Genomic DNA, 18792 nt, shown 5'->3' with positions numbered 1-18792 from the left:
CATCCAGTCTGACCTTGCTGCACTTGGCAGGGTCAAATACAGCACATTGCTCAGTGCCACATCAACTTGGGCTTTGAATATCATCAAGGAGGAAGACTCCACAGACTCTCCAGGATACCTCTTCCAGTGTTTGACCATCCTTACAGAAAAAAAAAAAAAAAGTTTTATTTTACATTTAAGTGGACTTCTTTGTATTTCAGCTCATGTCCACCTCCTCTTGTCCCATAAAGACAAGAGGACACTTAAGTGTGGACACTTAAGCACTACTTAATTCCATCTTCTTTACTGACTATTCTCCCCTTCAGATAGTTATATGCTTTGATAAAATCCCCTCTTTTCTCCAGGCACAAGAGTCCCAGCTCTCTCAGCCCCTGCTTGTTTATGTAAAATGCTTCAATCCCTTAATTATGGTTGAGATTGTTTTGCAGGACCCACTCCAGTATGTTGAGTTCTCTCTTCAAGCCTAGAACTGGACCTATCAACACAAGTATATCTCAGCAGGGCTGGATAGAGGAGAAGGATCTATTCCCTAGACCTATTGTCTATGCTTTTTCTAAAGCAGGCTAGGTTGCTTTTGATGGTGTGCACTTAAAAGCTATGGAGAGCAATGTACAGTCCCCTCCCATCAATGCTATTTGACAGAATTTGGGCACCCATCTCTTGGGCTGTGTTTAATTCCTCCTGCACCTTCTGCTCATTCCTCCTTTTCTAGCACAGTCCCATAAGTACCATTGTTCCAGTTAACCTCACTAAGGATTAAGAGTCTGTTCCTGGGGAATGGCTGAAAAAGTAGCTTATAGGCAGGAATGCTGGAGGGTTCAGGAGTTACGGTGTCCATGAGATACTTTGTGGGGGGCGCTCTGGAATGCGCTACAGCATAGGGTGGCATTGTTCATAGCAAGAGTCTCTGTCCATATGTCTGCACATGTTGCTAGCATGCTGTGGGAAGGCTCAGTAATGACTCCATGAGGGAATTCTCCAGAAAGCTACTTTTCCATTCATATCTGATGAGTTTTTCTTGGTCTGTGTACTACAATGCTATTGTCTGGCAAAGCCTAAACTCTCATCAGCTGTCTCCATGATTCCAAGCCTGCATGCAGCATACGTGATCTCCTTAGCAAGGAACCCTGCTGCTTGTCAGGGCAAAACCCACTGCCAAAATTCCTTCCACCAAGTATCATACCCTTCATCTCCCTCTTTTTTTCCATTTTGCTCCCCGTCCCAAAATCTGACTTACATTAACAGCTGGAAGAGTTCATCTTCTAGAGTAGGATCAGTGTCTTTCCACCAGCAGTTTAATTTACTGTGCTGGCAAGCTGAGAGCACTTGCACACAAGGGCCTAGGAAGAACAAGCATATTCTCCCACAGTCTGCCACAAATGAATTCATAGAGCAGTACACAAAGTAATGCAACGTAACGAGCCATAAGCCAACCTGCTGAAATCCATACTCGTGCAGGACTAATCCAGCAGTAGGACTTTGCTCTAAGGCCTGCTTTACCTGCCCCAGATAAGTCTCAATTCATTGTACAATTAAAATATACTTACAAGAAATGCTGTGGAGTCAGTCTCGGGGACTGGCATCTACTCTGAGGACTTGGGTTGGCTGTGATCAAATATGTGACTTCAGCAAAGTTCAACCTGCTCCTGCATCCTCCCTATCCTGGTTTTTCTGCCTGTCTCATGGATGAGATGTCATCAGTCTCTGCTGGGTTTTTCTGCCATCATTCCCAGCAGGACTGTCTCTTCACTTATGGGAGTAGTGGAGGGCAGTCAGAAACCAAGAGTTTTCTGCCAGCCTCCTCATTGCTAGGTGGATGGCTTTTAAACTAGAGTACAACAGAAACCTTTAGCCTGTACTGCCAGTCTTGCAAGTAAATGAACAACAAAGTATGTGCTGAGATGAAATTATGTCTAGAATAGTCCAAAAAGTGCATCTTGTTCAATTTTAGTCATGTTAGGATAATGCCAGCTTTTCTTCTCCTAATATAAAAAAATTGCAAAGTTTCTATTAACATATATAGCATTAACAATTATGGCTTTTAGGCCACAAGGTACAGCCACACACATGTATAGACTCAAAATTATTTGGCTTTTGTGGACCCTGATTAGCAGCTTCTCACATGGGCATAATTGCAAATATTGTGGTGAATGAAAATGAAGGACTAAAGTCAGTCCTCAGAGTACTATGGCATCACTGATACAGGTTTATAAACGTGAAACAACAAATGTTCCCAAATACCTTTCGTGTGTTTGTTAGGCAGGATTGCTTCACACAACCTGGATGAGCTTTAAAAGTCTCTTAATAGCAGATGTACTGTGCATGGAGAGTGGAATAGCAGTGAAAGACCAACAAACTGCCTCTTTCAACAGCTATGAACTGGTAGGTCTTTATGATCTTCTTAAATCCATTTGCAATTAAGCATTTTTTTCCCCCTAGAAGGAAACACCCTTATTTGTTATCTGTCTGAAGATCAGGTTCAGTGAAGGGTAAGACTGATGATTACTCTGGGGCTGGCAATGTCCTGGAAACAACCAGCAGGAACATCTGAGCTCTGCTGGGGCAGCAGTCTCACTTCTGATCTACTGTTTTCATTCTTTGCATGCCTGAAGTGGGGTGTGGGGCAGGTGGAATAAAATAAAATTCCATTCAGGAGGCATTTTCAGCTGTAACTTTAAGCAAACCAGCCTTATCATGGCTGTGGATCAGTCCCAACCATTTTATCTCCTGGGTCAGCTGAGTAGAATGGAGTTTACAGGATGTGGCTTGTTAGAGATTTAAAATTGGACATCCTGTTTGCTTTGCATGGATGTCAGTCTGTGGTAGCACTTAAAGGCGGAGCTTTCTCAAGGGTCCTTGACTAAACTGTTGTCTTTCCTCTCTGCCCATGCACTTTCATTGCTTTGGGTGGCAAAATGCCAGATTACATCAGCTGAGAATCAGGCCCAGGCCCACTTTTTCCAGTGAGGAAAAAGAAGTGAAAATGGCAGTCAGTCCTGCTCAAGAGAAGTTAAATATAAATTCAGACTTTTTCTCTTGCATGCACAGAAATGCTGAAATTGCATTCAAGGAGGTTTTTTCATACCATCTGTTAGAGAATAAAATGCACCTGGCCCCATTCATTGTCTCTGTTAGATGTCCTTGCTTGGTTTAGCAGACTGAGCTTGCCTATTTCAATTTCTCCCATGTGTGCCAGGCAAACAAACGTGACTGGAGACTTGCAGCACTGTGGTGTTCCTGCATCACTGTTTTGTACCTGTCCCTTTGCATGGTTCTTAAATCTTGCGGGTGTCATGCTCTGGATGGCTGTCAGGTAACTTCTTGCTAGCAGAAACATTAAAAAATGTGTGGGCACACTTGGTTGGCATTATCCCTCAGTAACCAAAATACAAACAAAAAAAGATCTTCAAAATGCCAGTCAGTGATAGTGTCAGAAAACCTGTTTTTCAGTGATATCCTGAAAATCGGCATTGGAGAGAGTGTAGGGAAAGTATTTTTTCTAGACGACCATCTAACAGAATTAAAAACTCATCTCTGTGCTTCAGAGGGGAAGTATCATTGGTGGCATTTTGGGCAAGCATGCTGGTGGCTCACACCAGCACTGACCATACTAGTTTGTCAGTGGGATCTGTGACTCATGCAATAAAAGATCATTAAGCAGACTTGCTAAAAATCTGTGAGGTATTTTGCATGGTACCCTGTCTGTCTGCTGCCCAAAGGCACTTACCAACTGTAGTGTCATTTCTAAGTGCTAAATGTCAGTAATACCATACACTAAGTCCTCACATAAAAGCTTTCAAACCCATGCAACAAAACCAGTGTCTGTTTCTTTCTCTTTGGCTCTCATCCGTTTTCTTCTTTCCCCCTTTTCCCCACATTTTCTTTTCTTTTTTCTGACCACTTGTGCTTTCCATTTGAGCCACATCTTCATGTTTCACACTGTCTTGTGCAGCAAAATTTCTCTTTAGCCTCTGCACAGAGCTGGCAAGGGGATAGACTAATGCAATGAGCTGTCTTGGGTAGAAAATGTCTGCTTGCAAGGATCAAAGTTCTTCAAAGAGACAGAAAGTCAATGTTGTGTAATGTCTGAGTTCTTGGTGATCTCCTTGGCAGAGATTTGGGAAGAAGGATGAGCTCGTGATTATGAGGATTTAGTGGTTCTGGTTCAAGTGCCCTCTCCAGTGCACAATTCCTCTCAACAAGTCCCTTATAATCATCTGTATTTTAGGACAGGTATGCAGATGGGTACTTTTCAAAAGTGGATGATGAATTATGAAAATCTGACAAGGAATCATCTGGCTTGTTTAGCACCAAAATGGTCTTCAACTGGTGGATGTTTTCATCTCCTCGTTCCTCCTTTCTAAAAAACAGTGCTTTCTTGCTGTGTAGATGAGACAAAAATATTATTGGTGTTGGAACTGTGCAGACAGATCTGCACTATATGGTTGCCATAAGAGAATGTTTTGCTATATTTGGCTCTAGGGCATGGAGACACTCATGCATAACTTATTTAAGACCTAGTCTCATGAGCCTCAACTGAAATAAATGAATGGCCCTTGTATGTGAAAAATTAACATTATGTAGATTTGTTTAAAATGAATGGATTCTTTTTTGGTGATGAGAAAAGAATATATATTAAAATACCCAGGCACAAACACTTTTTAATATTTTTTCTGGCACCAGTGAGTTCTTTTTTTAGTTGATTTTGTCAGCCACATTTCCTTTCTGAATAGATGTTACATACAACAATTGGATGAACAATTGTTGAAAATTCTCAGGGGGGCATTCTTGAAGACATGCCTGCATGAGATCATGTTATGAGTGTGGCTTGGCTGTGCTTTTATTCAGTAGGTGATCTCATTCATTTAGACTACTAATAATTTTAACAGGGAATAACTGCAGCTATCCAAAAGTATAGCAAAAGAGTGATGTTGCAAGATTTCCTGTGAGTTTTGCACAGAAATATCCATTTCTTTGCTAGTTGATTTGACACAAGCTGGATGTTGCTGGTCAGATGACAAAAGTAAGTTTAATACAAGCAAATAAGATTATTCACTACAGTGACCACTTTACCAGGTTTATTGTTTTTCTCTAAATATGCTTTTTATAGGCTTCTTTTAGATTGTTAGCTTTCAGGAAAGAGACCAGGTAAACATCCACATTTCTAAAATTTCTAGCTCACTGGGGGTCTTGCTGGGGCCTCTTCATGCTATCATGATAAAAATATGAAATATGATCTAACAGATTAAGTATCCTGGGACAGGTTAGCGTATGATTACCCTTGAAATGCCTACAGAGCATTTTGTCCAGTGTTCCTCAAGAAATCCCTGACTGGACCAATTATTTTCAAGTTCAAGAAGCAGTACAGGCTCCTGGCTAGAAAACTTACTTGGGCACAATCAGTTAAAAACTTTGAACTCTCTCTCAGAGTAAAAAAATAAAAATGTTTACAGCCAGAAATAACAAGGCTGGGAAGTTAAATTAGAAGCAGGGACCGAGAAAGACTTTGGCTAATTCTGGTTTCAATCAGTGACTGCAGCAGTCATCAGGAGCAGGCACTGCTGTGGGTTTGAGAATAATGACTTTATTTTAAGTAGACAGAAGTTGTTGGCTTGACCCAATTGCTGACAACCAGTCTCCCCTAAACACCCTACATGGGGCCAGATCCTGAAGTACTCTTGTGGTTTTTATCCAAGCCTATTCTCACTGCAATCAAAACTTAAGCAGACACACACAGTATTTGGCCTACACCTATTGCAGACTCTTTTTGGTCTCTTAAAACCACCACAGAAAGATAATTCCCAGTGTCCAGTTTTCATTTTCAAGTCTCAAAACTCTTCTGCACTGTTGGCAGTGAGTTGAGAGTGGGATATAAATTACAAGTCTCTCCACTGTTAACTTCTTGCATCTCCTACACTCAAATTTCTACAGAATAATAGATTAGCAGCCTTGACCTAATGCAGTAGGAACAGCACATTTTATATGAGTTGATCCTGGCAGGGGTGGAGCAGCCTGGGAATATGCAGTCTCCTTCACAGAAAAGTAAGAAACTAGATGTTACTCAGCTTCTTGGAAGAGGAAACCATGCTGCCTTCCCTTGGGCAATCCTCCTAGTTTGGCTTTCGCAGTGCTTAGGACCAAGGTGTGCAGGCAATCACCACACTGGTAATGTGGAGGTAAGCAGCTGAAAAGGGAAGCAGCCTCAAAAGAGAGAGGCTACCAAATCCATGCACACACCCATCAGAGTATGAAAAAAAAAAAAATAACCAACACAAGGAAAGTTGAAATTGCTGCTTGACATCAAGAGGAAATCTTGAGATATATATATATATATATATACATATATATATATATATATATATATATATATATATATATATATATATATAATCTCTATGATTCAGCCTGAATTTCTAGTCATAGCATGGAGGAGTCAATCTGATTTAGGGCACTAGACTAGAATTTGGAAGGTTTGAGTTAATCAGGTTTTTTTAATGGCTTTCTAGCTTTTTGTCATCTGTTAGGGCATCTCAAGATGCCTCGGGTTCACCTTTGCTTAGATACATCCATAGGGAAGTTATTTCCTACTAGGGAGTCTGGCTATCCTATATACTAGTGAAATATGAATAGTCTCCATCGTGTGGTGTTTAATGTCTCCAAGTAACTCAGTGGGAATGAATTATTCTTTTTTCTTTAATAATGACTTCTCAGCAAACACAGAATGATTCTGAATTTTCAATTCCCACCTGATTGCTCTATTTTATTTTAATAATTTGCATCTGAGCTTCATTAGGTATCACAGTGTGATCTCTCTCTCCTAAACAGCAGTCAAGAAAATATTAGGTTTGTACAGTAAGTAGAAGTATTTTAAGACAAACTTTAATTTGAACCCATGTGGCTTCTCTTTCCATTGGCTTGAACTAGTTCATTTAGAGAAAGTAATAATCTGTTGTTATGCACAGATCTATCCTTGTGAAACTTCCTCTCTGCTCTGAAAGTGTTATTCCACAATGATAATACATCTGCCTGTCCAGATACAAGGAAAGTCTTTGTCAAATCTTGAAAACAAATTTCAGTGTTAAATGAAATTTGCCTGAGTGTCCCCAGAGATGATGTCTGCAACATATTCAGCTGTATGCTTCTAAAATCCTTCCATGGATCTAGGAGCCTGAGTCTAATGGAACTGTATTGTGCTGTAGGTGAAGGAGTTTGAAAGCAAAATATACTGAGCTGTTGGAACAAGTACTAGAGGATCTTTTAAAGACAGAGGTATTACTGCCAGCTTGATTCAAATTACTGCAGCATGCGTCCCTATGCACATTCCTTTCCAAAGGAGTACTAATTAAAGCTGGTTTTGGCTTGTTCACCCAACCCCATCTGTTTCTCTTGGTGAATGAAAATATCATAGGGCAAATTTACTTGCTTTCCGCAGCAGTACCCAGAACAGCTTTTTTTCACGTCCATCCCTCTCTGGATCAAGCTAACCTCCACCTGAGGCTGTGGTGGAAGTGATCTGGCCCTGTTCAGTTCAATTGGCTTTTATGATCAGTGGCAGCATGAGAATGTGCTGTTATCCCAGGCCTGCCAACAGCTTCAGGACTCTGCAGGTGGCACCACCACCTCCTCCCTGGTTTGCTCACACTGGACCGGACATCCTTGGAAAGTCAGGTCTTGAGGTCTGACTGTGCTCACAAGCTCCTTCTTTGGCAGCAAAAGAAGTCAGAGTGCTGCTGTTCTGGCACTAGTGCTGGACATCACCAAAAACATCCCAAATAGGAGAAAGTAGCTCCAAGAGAGGAGCTCTGCTGCTTTTAAATTTTGCTTTGAAAGTGTGACCCTAGGTAATTTCTGCCACTGCCAGCCTCAGAGGATGTCTAATCTTTTCACCTCTATATCACAAGATGAAAGACATCAATCAAGTTTGTCAATTGCATTTAAAACAGGTTGGCAAATCAAGGGAAATGGGCAAATAAAACAAATGTCTATGTGTTTTGAGTACTGTGTGCTCGTGCAGCTTCATGTGCAGGGTGCTCATGCAGCTTCTCTGAATGCCTTCTGAAGTATGACTACTAAGGAAAGGAGAATAATTAAATAAGCTATTAATATCTCAGGGAGACTCCTTGTCTCAAATGTACTTTTATCTTATAAATGGAAGGTCAATCTTAAGAGTGAAAATACATTAAAAATTAATGCTACAGAGAAACCTTGTCCCTTGCCACTACTCCAGCTGTGTTTGAAAGGTAGCACTTATTTTCTTTAATAACAGAGCTTCAAAAGAAGCATAATCAAATGAAAAGCTATGGAAATACATGGAATATTAAGGTCTAACCTGAACAATTACCATTACTTTCAGTGAGATTTCCATCATGCCAAAGGTGATTCTTGAAAAATAAACATTTGCATTATTTTAGAAAGAGAGAAAAATTCTAATTCCACTAGCAGTGCCTTTAATCATCCACCTAATATTAAAAAATATTATTTTTGGAACTTCATATGTCCTTTTGAGGATGCCATACAAAGCATGGAAGCAAAGAAACGAGAACTGATTTTCTATGATTGTTATGTTGTTATGTTAAATGTCTTGGCTCAAAGGAATTTTATAAATTATTTTTCTTCAGTGTTTTAAAATATTTTTTTTTTTTATTCCTCTCTGTGTCTTTGAAGTAACCTTTGGAGTTTAGAAAGAAAAGCTGACTGCTATACTGATTTGTTGTCCTTTTGCTTTTCATTCACAAGTCCTCTATTCATCTTCCTTCTTAAATAAATCTGGAATCAACTCAGCCAATTCCAGGCATCTAATTAAGGCACCTAAATTCAGATTATGGCTTGTCCACTTGTCTTCTACTGCTAGTTGACACAGACAGACACATTCTGGGGTTAGTCTCAAGCCACTTTAATATTTAAGTGTCCTCTGGAAGTATCCTGTCTCTCTGTCTTGACAACACAGGGTACCCAAATTGGCATTGTACATACTGTGTCTCATTTATGTACCTAAAATTAGCTACAATTAATCTAGACCTAAGAAGCTTTACAGTTTAATTTGCTGTTCCATAGTGTACTGATTGGTTGTTGGCAAAGAAATACATTCCTTTATTTTCTTAAAAAATCCCAAACAAACCAACACCAACAAAAACAAACAAAAACCAACCAAACAAACAAAAACAACAACAAAAAAATCCCTAAAAATAAAATATTTTAAAATTTTAAAAAATCCCCAGGAGTGTATGGGATGTGAGTATATATTTATATATCTAACACCCAGCTGCAGAGATAGACTTGAAAGGGCATGCATCCCCCTGAACTTTCCTCAGTGAAGCAGAATGGCAGGAGGCTCTGCTGATATCCCCCTTGACAATATACCCTGCTCCTCCATTAATATCTTTTTCCCTTATAGCATTTTCTCACCTTTAGTCACTTGTATTTTCAAGTGCAAAGCACCTGCCAGCTACAGAAACTAATAATAATAATAAAAACCCCTAGTTCTCATTTTTATTTCATTCTCTAATACAAAAATTGCTGAAAAAATCCCTTAAAATCCTAGACTGGAGATTTTTTGTAGCAGTAGTAGTAGTAGCTTAAACTCCTGCTGGAGTTCATGTGCCAACCTTCACTCTGTGGTTTTAAATCACTTACCAAGAAAAAGTCAATTTATTGACTAACCTATATTCATTTCCATGTAGTGAAAGTATGGATTACCTACTCAAGTCTTCCTCTGCACTCTCAGTGATATTGTCACAGCTGCTTAAGAGATGCTGCTGTTAAGGCATCCCAGGTCTGGGTAGCTCATATCCCCCGTGGCCCTGGCTTGGGCAGATAGGTATCATGCCAAATGATCTTGCCTTGAGAAAGAGGGAGAAATGGACTTTGAAGAGGAAGTTGTCATCTAGACCACGATGCCAACGCCCTGTGACTCCCTGGAGTCCTGCCCCTGGGTTGCATACACTTCCTTCTGCCACACCTAGACTACGAGGTCCTGGTGTAAAACCCAGCTTTGCTGACAGCAGCACAGACTCTGGTTGTGCTGAGCACCTGGTTGCATAAATTACTGGGTCTGATAATCAAAGACAGAGATGATGGGTGATGCTAGTGTTAACTGGCATGGACAGAGTAACTGGTCACTTGAACAGCAACAAAAATGCCCCTCTATTTCCCCTGAAATTTTCCTAGGAGAAAAATACATCTGTTTCTATGTAGAAATGTTGGAGAAGAATGCAATAATTTATTGGCAAGAACCCTCCCTAATACCCATATTACTGGTTTTGTATATCTGTGAAGTGTACATCATCTGTATAGCAAATATAAAACTTCTAGAAACATAAGTTTCTTCTTTTCTTGGCTACTTTTTCCTAACCCTTAGAAGTGGCCCCTCCAAAGGTAGAAACTATTGGCCTAGATACATGGAAAAATAAGTTTCTTAAAGCGTTACTTAAATCTTTTAATGTATTGTCGTATATTATCGCTGAGATGAAAACAGAACCAAAATCGAGATGGATTATTTTAGACAGCTAAGCACTTTTAAAATAATGAATTGCTTTATTTGGTAATGAACAGTTAATAAATACTTCATAATAACCATAGAATTTCCAAATGTGATTATATAGTTTGGATTTCAAAATCACATTTTTAGACTTAGATTTGGCAGTTGGGAGCTGAAATATATTTTAAATATGATGGCATTTATTTCCCTCATGTCTGTGTCACTTTACAATCTGAATGCACTCTATGTATCTTATATCATCTTGGATTATCTGTTTTAATCATAATGGGTCCAGAATTAGGATTTCAGAAACCAAACCTTTCCAGGGCTGGAAAACTTCATGATCTGAAAGAAGACAAGCTTTATACCCCAGAATCCTTTCCAGCAGTATCATGTGTACTCCACTATGAGGATTTTGTATAGTTTCATCACTGATTCTTTTCCTGCTGGCACATAATCCTTTCTCAGAGCAGTTTTCAGAATTCCCACCTTTAACTTGTCTTACCATGCATCCAACAGGCAGAGGAGGTCTTCTTCTGACACTATTTTAGTATTGTTTAGGTTCTGTAGGAATGGTAGAAAAGTGGACAAGTGTTCTCCAAAGTGATATATTACACTCTGCTGCAGTCTGGTAGGGGAGGAGTGGCATGATACCTATCAGGTATATGCCCAACTACACAGTTTTGAAAGTGTTGCTTTGCTGTCATGGTCCAGGGGCTCCACTGTTGGGAAGGATGGATAAATATAATTATTCATAAATAATACAGCCCGGATGAGAACAGTCCTCTCTGCTAGCCGGACAATGCCCTTGCCTACGGATGGGTCCAGGGGTCAAGTGGAGTGTTCCATCTCACCCCCTAAAATGTATGGCTCACCCTGCACCTGTAACCCTCCCCTAAAACATCAAGTGTCTGTAACCCCATTGGCCCAAGCCTTGTTCCAGTCCACCCTGAAGCCCCCTGATAAGGGGTCTCTGAGGGGTCAGACCTCTTCTTGGAACTTCCCCTCCTCTTGGAACTTCCCTTCTCCTAGAGCATCCTTTTGTCTCTCCCCTCCCCCATCCCCTCAAGCCCTGCCACGTGCTGTGTCTGGCAGCTCGAGGCAGGACCTTTCTCCATCCCTAATAAACCTCATTCCCCAAGAGCAGCCTTCAGAGATCTCTCTCACCTAAACCGTCCTGGAGCCCCAGCACTCCTCAGCACTCCAGCAGTGTTGACAATCTCTACCCAGCCCTCTGGGAGTGTTCCCACTCTGTCCATGGCTCAGAACCCCATTCCAACCCTCTAGGTCCATCAGTCCCTGAAGATGTGGTGCTGCAACAATGGCAGTTTCCATTTCCCCTCAGCCTTGCCTGGCCCTGGGTTCCATTGACAGAGGCCCTGCCATGGGCTGATGTCCCAGTCCATTCTCAGGCAGGGATTTGTGGCTGAACCTGGCTGCAGTCTCTGGGTCTGTCCCTCTCCTTTGCTGCAGGACTGTGGGGCTGGGCCCTTGCGATCAGGTTGGGAGAGCCTCCAAATTAGCAATTAGCATTTAACTTTCCTCACCACCATCATCTGGTGTTTGCCTTCTTTATTGCTCTTCTCTTTTAATCAAAATACTCACTGGCAAAGGAAGGTTTAAAATCTTTCATGATTCACCAGCTTGTTAAGACAAGCTGGAGTAGACTCTTTTCTGTTTATTATTCTCTTCTTGAGACACTTAGTGCAGCTCACAACATATTAGGGTATGGTTTTGGAAAAGTTAAACCACGAGCTAAACTAGAGTTGTTCTTATGGGTTGGATAAGAAGGTTAAAAAAATCCCTGGTGCATTTGTTACCTTCTTTGCAGTAACATCAAAATGGAATTTGACCCATAGAGACAATTTTCCTGCATTTGCAGCAGCAATAATATCCTTTTAGTAAATCAATAATGAAAATATATGCTACTTATGCATGAGTTATCTCCATGGAGGCATTTGTCATGTAAGTCTTTACACGAAGATGTCTTAGAAATGTAGTCTATATCAATAATTTATCCATCACTATATAAGCCAGGCCATAAGGCCATTTTATTCCAACACATTATTGCATTATCAAAATACTCTATGGAAGTTGTCCTTGTTGACAAGGCTATTCCCTGGCCTCCTTGGTTTATCAAGGTTTATCAGCACAGCATTGCCAAGAAGCATATTTTGATCCTAGTGCAAAACAGGGCTTCATTGCAGAAAAAACTTCTCAGAAGTCCCTAAAGTGCGGTGTCTCTCTGTGTCAGACAAATTGGTTGAACAACGGAGTTAGTATAGTGTGAATAAAGACACATCTTGAATTTTAGAAATTTAAGGATCTTTTACAGCATGATGAAGAGTACCTCTACTGGTGTTTGTAGGTATGTATGCCTTATGTTACTAATAGATGCCAAAATCAGTAGGTGTCAATATTGATAGCTAGTGATACATATAGATATTGAAATCAGCATTGAAACGAGTAAGTATGGATGTCTAAAAATGCCCATTAATATGGATAAGTGTCAATACCTATTGATATCTATCCTTATCATTACCTATCATTGATGGGAATCAAAATTTATAGGTTTTGAGTATCTGTTGACAACTATTGATTTCAAAATATATTTATATATGTAGGCATTGATGCTTATTAATATAAAAATCAATCTTTAAAATTATAGATATTAGACATATATATATATATATATACATAGTTATGCTTATCAATACAGGTAGGTAGTGATGAAAAAGCCTGTCAATAATGGCTGGCCTAGGTGACTATCAACAGCTATTGATACTGATGGGTAATGATAGGTAGCCATACCCATTGATATGCTACCTGCTGATAGCTATACAAATACATCAGTATTGATACTTATCCATTGTTTACAATACCAGAAGGTATCAATGACTACCAGTGGCTATAAATGTAAAGATATTGTTGCTACTGATGTTGATACACTTCAATTGCTCACTGTTTTGAATTTTCTTGATAAATATTATCAAAGTGTTTTGCTATTGATATTTAATAGTGCATATTGAGACCAAAATCAATATCCAATAAAATAGACATAGATACCCATCATGATAGATAGATGTCAAATTGAATAGGTTGATGCCTATCAACAGGTATGGATATTTGGACATATAAATTTGTATCAATACCTACTCATATCAGTAACCAGGTATCCAAGTGAATAAGTATTGAGGCCTATCATATTGCTCTAAAAAGGGGTCTATGTTGGTAGGCATCAATGCCTATTGACAGAAAAATGTCCCAATGCTTATTGAGAGGTATTACTATTATCAGTGACTAGTGATAGGTATTAATATCATAGATATAAATATTGATATATATCAGTGCCCATTAATATAGGCATTGTTTATAGGTATATAGGTATTGAGGCCTTAATGCCAAGAGGTATTGATGTCAACTGCTATCAATAGATATTCAAATCCATAGGCAGTACTAGTTATCAAGTCAACAGGTATTCGTGCCTATTGATATCAATATCCTCTAAAAGGATCTGTACCTTTCAAGATCTGTTTGTATAAATAGGTAATAACATCTAGGAACACACATTGATAGTGTTACTTATTGTGAGCTCTGAATATACATATTCCTACATACGCCTATTTATATTGAGATATATAGATATATTTTTATAAATACATATATAAACATGTATCAATATAGATATCAATATGGATAGATATAGGTACAGACCACTGTATAATTACATTGACATATAGATGTATATAAATACATATAAAACAGAGAAAACAGTACTTTATCCCAATTTCTTTAGTTAGAGTTGACACTGGAGAAAGAAGGAGTGGATTCCTTTTCACAATAACCAACATATGAGTTGCATAAAAAAGCTGTGTGTGGCCTCCAAGCAAGTTTAAAAGATATTACTTTCTTTCAGCATTTGTGGCACTAAATTCCTGATAGTATATCTTGTACTTTACATCTATGGGAAAAATCATAAGCATTTATGTTTTTAAGAGCCATCTTAGATTGTGGGAAAGAAAATCAAGGACAAAAGACCAAAATTTCCTTAACCTTCCTCAAAAATATTATACAATGGGGACTCCATTGTTGAATGCTAAATCATTCTATATGACAAAGGCAAACTCAGTCAAGAACTTCCATGGTATCTGGGTTATAGAAAATATTTGAAATTTGTAGTTGCAGAAGACAAGTAAGTTGACCAGTTCACAAAAGCCATGTGATCTCTAATTTTATAAAACAAATTAATGGCTAAAATGTAAGGATTTTCTCTCACCCTGATAGCTCAAGGAAATCAAATAGATCTACAAGCACATGACACTCACATATATTAACTTAAAAAATAGACCTGAAAAACTTGTTGTTTTGACATGAGTCTGGGGATGGGAGAGGAGTGGAGGGTGTGGAATGAAGGGGGGAAAAGTGATCTAGATAATTGTGTACGTATAAAAGGCCAAATCCTTAGGCCATAAACTAGGCACACACCCAATGATGTCAATGTGTTTGGCTTACAGGGGAAATAAAGCAACATTTTATTACATGCTAAGTGAGAATCTTTTCTTGACCAGAATGAGGGAAAAGTGCAAACAGGTGCTGGCTCAGCAGGAATGGAAACTCAAGAATAATAGCAGCTTTTCCTCAGGCTCATAAGCATCCTGAAAGACTACATTTCTGTCAGTACCTTAATAAAGCATTATCTACTACCCAATCCACCTATGTCTGGGTTTGGGGCTATCTGCAGAAGCTTTTGATTGTGAAGCTGCTTAACATTATTTCTCCATCCCTGCCTTTGCTTGTGCACAAGCTTTTGCAAAAACAACCCCCTTCAGTCAAGAAAGCTGGGGCCCCACTCTCCTCCAGCTTGTGGGGAAAGAAAGGAGTCATTATTGACACATGCAAGTGATTTGAGAAGAGACTGCCTACCCCAATAGAAAAAGACGTGGTTGTCTGGTGAATCAGGAAATGTCAGACTTTCTGAAAGGTTAATGGGAGGCTTTAGAAACACATTAAATCTAATCTTACAGCATGAATGCTGATGACTTTATGTTGAGATCCTAGAAATAAGAAAGAGCAAGAAAGAATATTTTAGGTGAAAGTAAGTTTTGACTGAGGAGCCAGGAGAGAACTTTATTGCAACATATTGCTGAATTTCTCCTCCCATATAGGGCTGGCAATCTGCCTAGTACCATATGCTAAAAAAAGGATATAATATGAGACCATTTGAACTGAAAGCAAATTTTTTTTATACTTGTTGAAGTTTGATTAAATGAATGACCTGGTCAACTCTAGAAGGGAACGAAACTGATTTCGTTCAGTTTTCTAAATGGGTTGCATAAAACTTCAGTCACTGCAGGGACTGGTAGGGGACTATATAGTGCTGTTAGCATAACCTTTCAAGTTCAGTCAGAATCATCTGTGCCTCTTCTGGTTTAGCTGAGGAATCATTGAATATAGAATTCATAAATAAGACACACTTTGCATGCTGTCTTTCCCTCTGAATTTTACACTCTCATATGCATTAACAGAAGTAAGAGCATAAAATATGGGGGCAACAAACAATGGATGTTGTCAGGTGGATTTACTTGCATAATTCACACTTTTGTACATAGCTTTTTAAGCAATGTTTTCTGTGGTATCTTCAGGTTTGAATTTTACTTTTAGGTCATTAGTCTTTTGTTTGTGACTTTCTTTCATTGCCTGGCTGCTTTGGGGAGATTTGCCTTTGGTAGTTGTTAGCTGGTTTTTACAACGTGGGCACAATTGTTTAATCCCATAATAGAAACCTGCTGTGCAGAGAGTGCTATTTTTACTGTACATACCATATCTCATAGCACAAGGCAGTTTTAGAAGGCGATACAGCTGCCATTAAATCTATACATCTCAAGGAGGGCCATGAATAGCTGCTCCTTGTATAAGGATGTGTCCTGCGGTTCTATTATCCCAGCTCAGGCTCTGAGTAACACTTTTCTTCAGCAAATCAATATCCTTACCTCTCCTTTTTTGAGTCTTTTTGCTTCTTTCACTACATTCATTGTTCCTGAAAAGAAATAGTGCCTGTGTCTCTGATGACCTGTGGGCACATGTGCTAAACTTAAATGCCAGCAGGAACACTGTGGGGCCCCATCTTTCCAGGGAAGCCAGGGTGCCAAGGGAAGAGATAAGGTGCAGGGCAGAGAGATCCATGCTGGTGCAAAGCTGGTGTCTGAACAACCTCCAGGTCAAAAGTAGCCACTGTGAATTTGGGGTTTTACTGCTGTCAGAGTAGGCAGCCAAACACCCTGGATGAGTCTGCACATTATGGCTGAGCCTCATGTGGCCCAGCAGGATGTCTGTGTGATGAGAGAGCAGCCTCTCTCTTCACAGCCTCTCTTCACACACAAAATAGATGTGTCCTGGTTCTCCCTCATCCCTTTTCAGTAGCTCCTGCTGTAAGGGGCACTTTGGGAACATGCTGTGTGCACAAGTGTGAAGTTTGTGGGGTGGGGGGCAACAACACGTACTCTGCAGGTTGCTCATTTGGTGCAAAATCTGTCCGTGTAGCTCCGCCAAATGCAAGCCACTCAGATCCTAGTGCCACTGAGGTGCTAGGGTTTCGCTCCTACTGTTCTTCTCCCAACACAACATAATTGCAACTAGATTAAACAAAACATGAGAAAACGTGCTTATGGACTAGATTTATAAATGTCTGTCTGCTCTGTTCCCACGTCAGTTTGATGAATGCTGGGCTTTAGTCCATATGTTACTTTTAAAATTAAAGAGGCAAATACAGAAAACAGTGGTCTTAAGCAAGAGCTACATTTGTTAATATATCCTGAAAAATACACTTTTTTTAGAGATTGGACATCTATATCAAAGTATAATCTCTCAGGAGCAAACATCCAAGTATCATTCACCTACAAAAACCTTGGCACATCTGTGCATTTATCAAGTCATAAAAAAAATCCTTAAGGCGGCTGTCATGTTTCCCATGAATTATCCCAACCTGCATGCACCTCAACCTGAACCCTCTGGGAGAAGGCTAAGGTGACTGTTGCTGATTTATGGAGGCAGACAGCTTGGAGTCCCTGCCAGGGAGTAAGTAAATCGTAGTGACTGTGATAAAAGGGATAAAGCACAGTCATTTTCAAATGCTCATTCATGCAATTCTTCTAGAAGGGATCTGCAGAAAGTAATGAGGGAGTTTATATTCACTCCTACTGACCTACACTTCTATTGGAAAAAGTTCCAAGGTTCCTAAGTATATGAAGATGGAAAACACCTTCAACTCCAGCTGGGTCATGGGGATGTACCTAGATTTTTCGGTGTTAGCACTACAAGGAAGACCAGAAGATTTCTGTACTCTCACACACATGCACACACATGTGCAGGAGTCACTTCTCTAGGATTAAAAACTAGAAGCCAAGAAAATTTAAATGAACACAAAACTAGTGACAAGGACTGAAAATTGATTTCTCTTTTGAAGAGATGTCCCTTATGATTCCCCTGGGTGCTGTACCCTTTGGTGGTGGGTTGCTGCTCCTAAGTGTGGTAAGGCAGCAAATTTAATAATTATTTAATATATAATGCAATATTAATACAAAATTACCACCCAGCTGTATCCACTGGGACACTAGCAATTCTGTGTTTCATGCATTACTGATTCAATGTATGTCAGTACATTTTGTTCAGCATTCTCTAGTAACAACACTATTTCTTCTTTTGAGTTAGGGTCATGGGATCATATTTAAAACTATCTATAGAAGAGATTGTAATTAAATTCAGAGATTTGATCCAATGTGTTCTATGTCCACTAACTAATGCCACCACCTCCCCCCTCCAACTATATACATGTAAATATACTTATTCATGTGTGCCTCATGTGCCTCTCTAGACTTATGTATGTGTGTGTTTGCTTGTGCATGCTAATCACTGTACATGCAGTAAACTTTCTTTGGTTATTATAAGTCATAGTTCAATATGATCTCTATGATCATAAAATCTGCACTCAGTAGATAAAGTCATGAAAATCTTATAATTATGTCAGCTTTCAAAAGATAGCCTGAGAAACTAGAAAAGTAGATGATGGTGAGCATGAAGACTCTCAGTTACACTGGGACTCCCCATGCCTAATTTAAACCCCATTATTTTGTCATAAAATCATAATTTTTGTAAGGCTCTTTTAAAATCAGATTCTTTAAAACAATAAATATGCAATAAAAACTGAGAAAGTTTTCAACACTAGAATTATGTCTACATTTTTTATATTGATATATGTGGGGATTTTCCCAGATATAAATGTGTTTGCCAGTAGAGTTGTCTCAAATCTCTCCATGTGT

At 39.4% G+C, this 18792-nt stretch overlaps 1 long non-coding RNA gene across 1 annotated transcript in view; it reads left to right on the top strand.

Annotated features, from left to right (window-relative positions):
- The first annotated feature begins 224 nt into the window (after window positions 1–224).
- Window positions 225–18792, top strand: part of LOC110483455 (uncharacterized) — a 32804-nt gene continuing 14236 nt past the window's right edge. Inside the window, exon 1 of the long non-coding RNA XR_002467573.2 lies at window positions 225–3313. This is a non-coding gene — a long non-coding RNA (uncharacterized LOC110483455). The remainder of the gene's footprint in view (window positions 3314–18792) is intronic.

The sequence above is a fragment of the Lonchura striata genome, chromosome 2 (genome assembly GCF_050655825.1).
Source record: "Lonchura striata isolate lonStrDom1 chromosome 2, ASM5065582v1, whole genome shotgun sequence".
In the NCBI taxonomy this organism is placed as follows: domain Eukaryota; kingdom Metazoa; phylum Chordata; class Aves; order Passeriformes; family Estrildidae; genus Lonchura; species Lonchura striata.
Note: the sequence above shows the minus strand (reverse complement) of the source record. Positions and strands in the feature narration are given on the sequence as shown.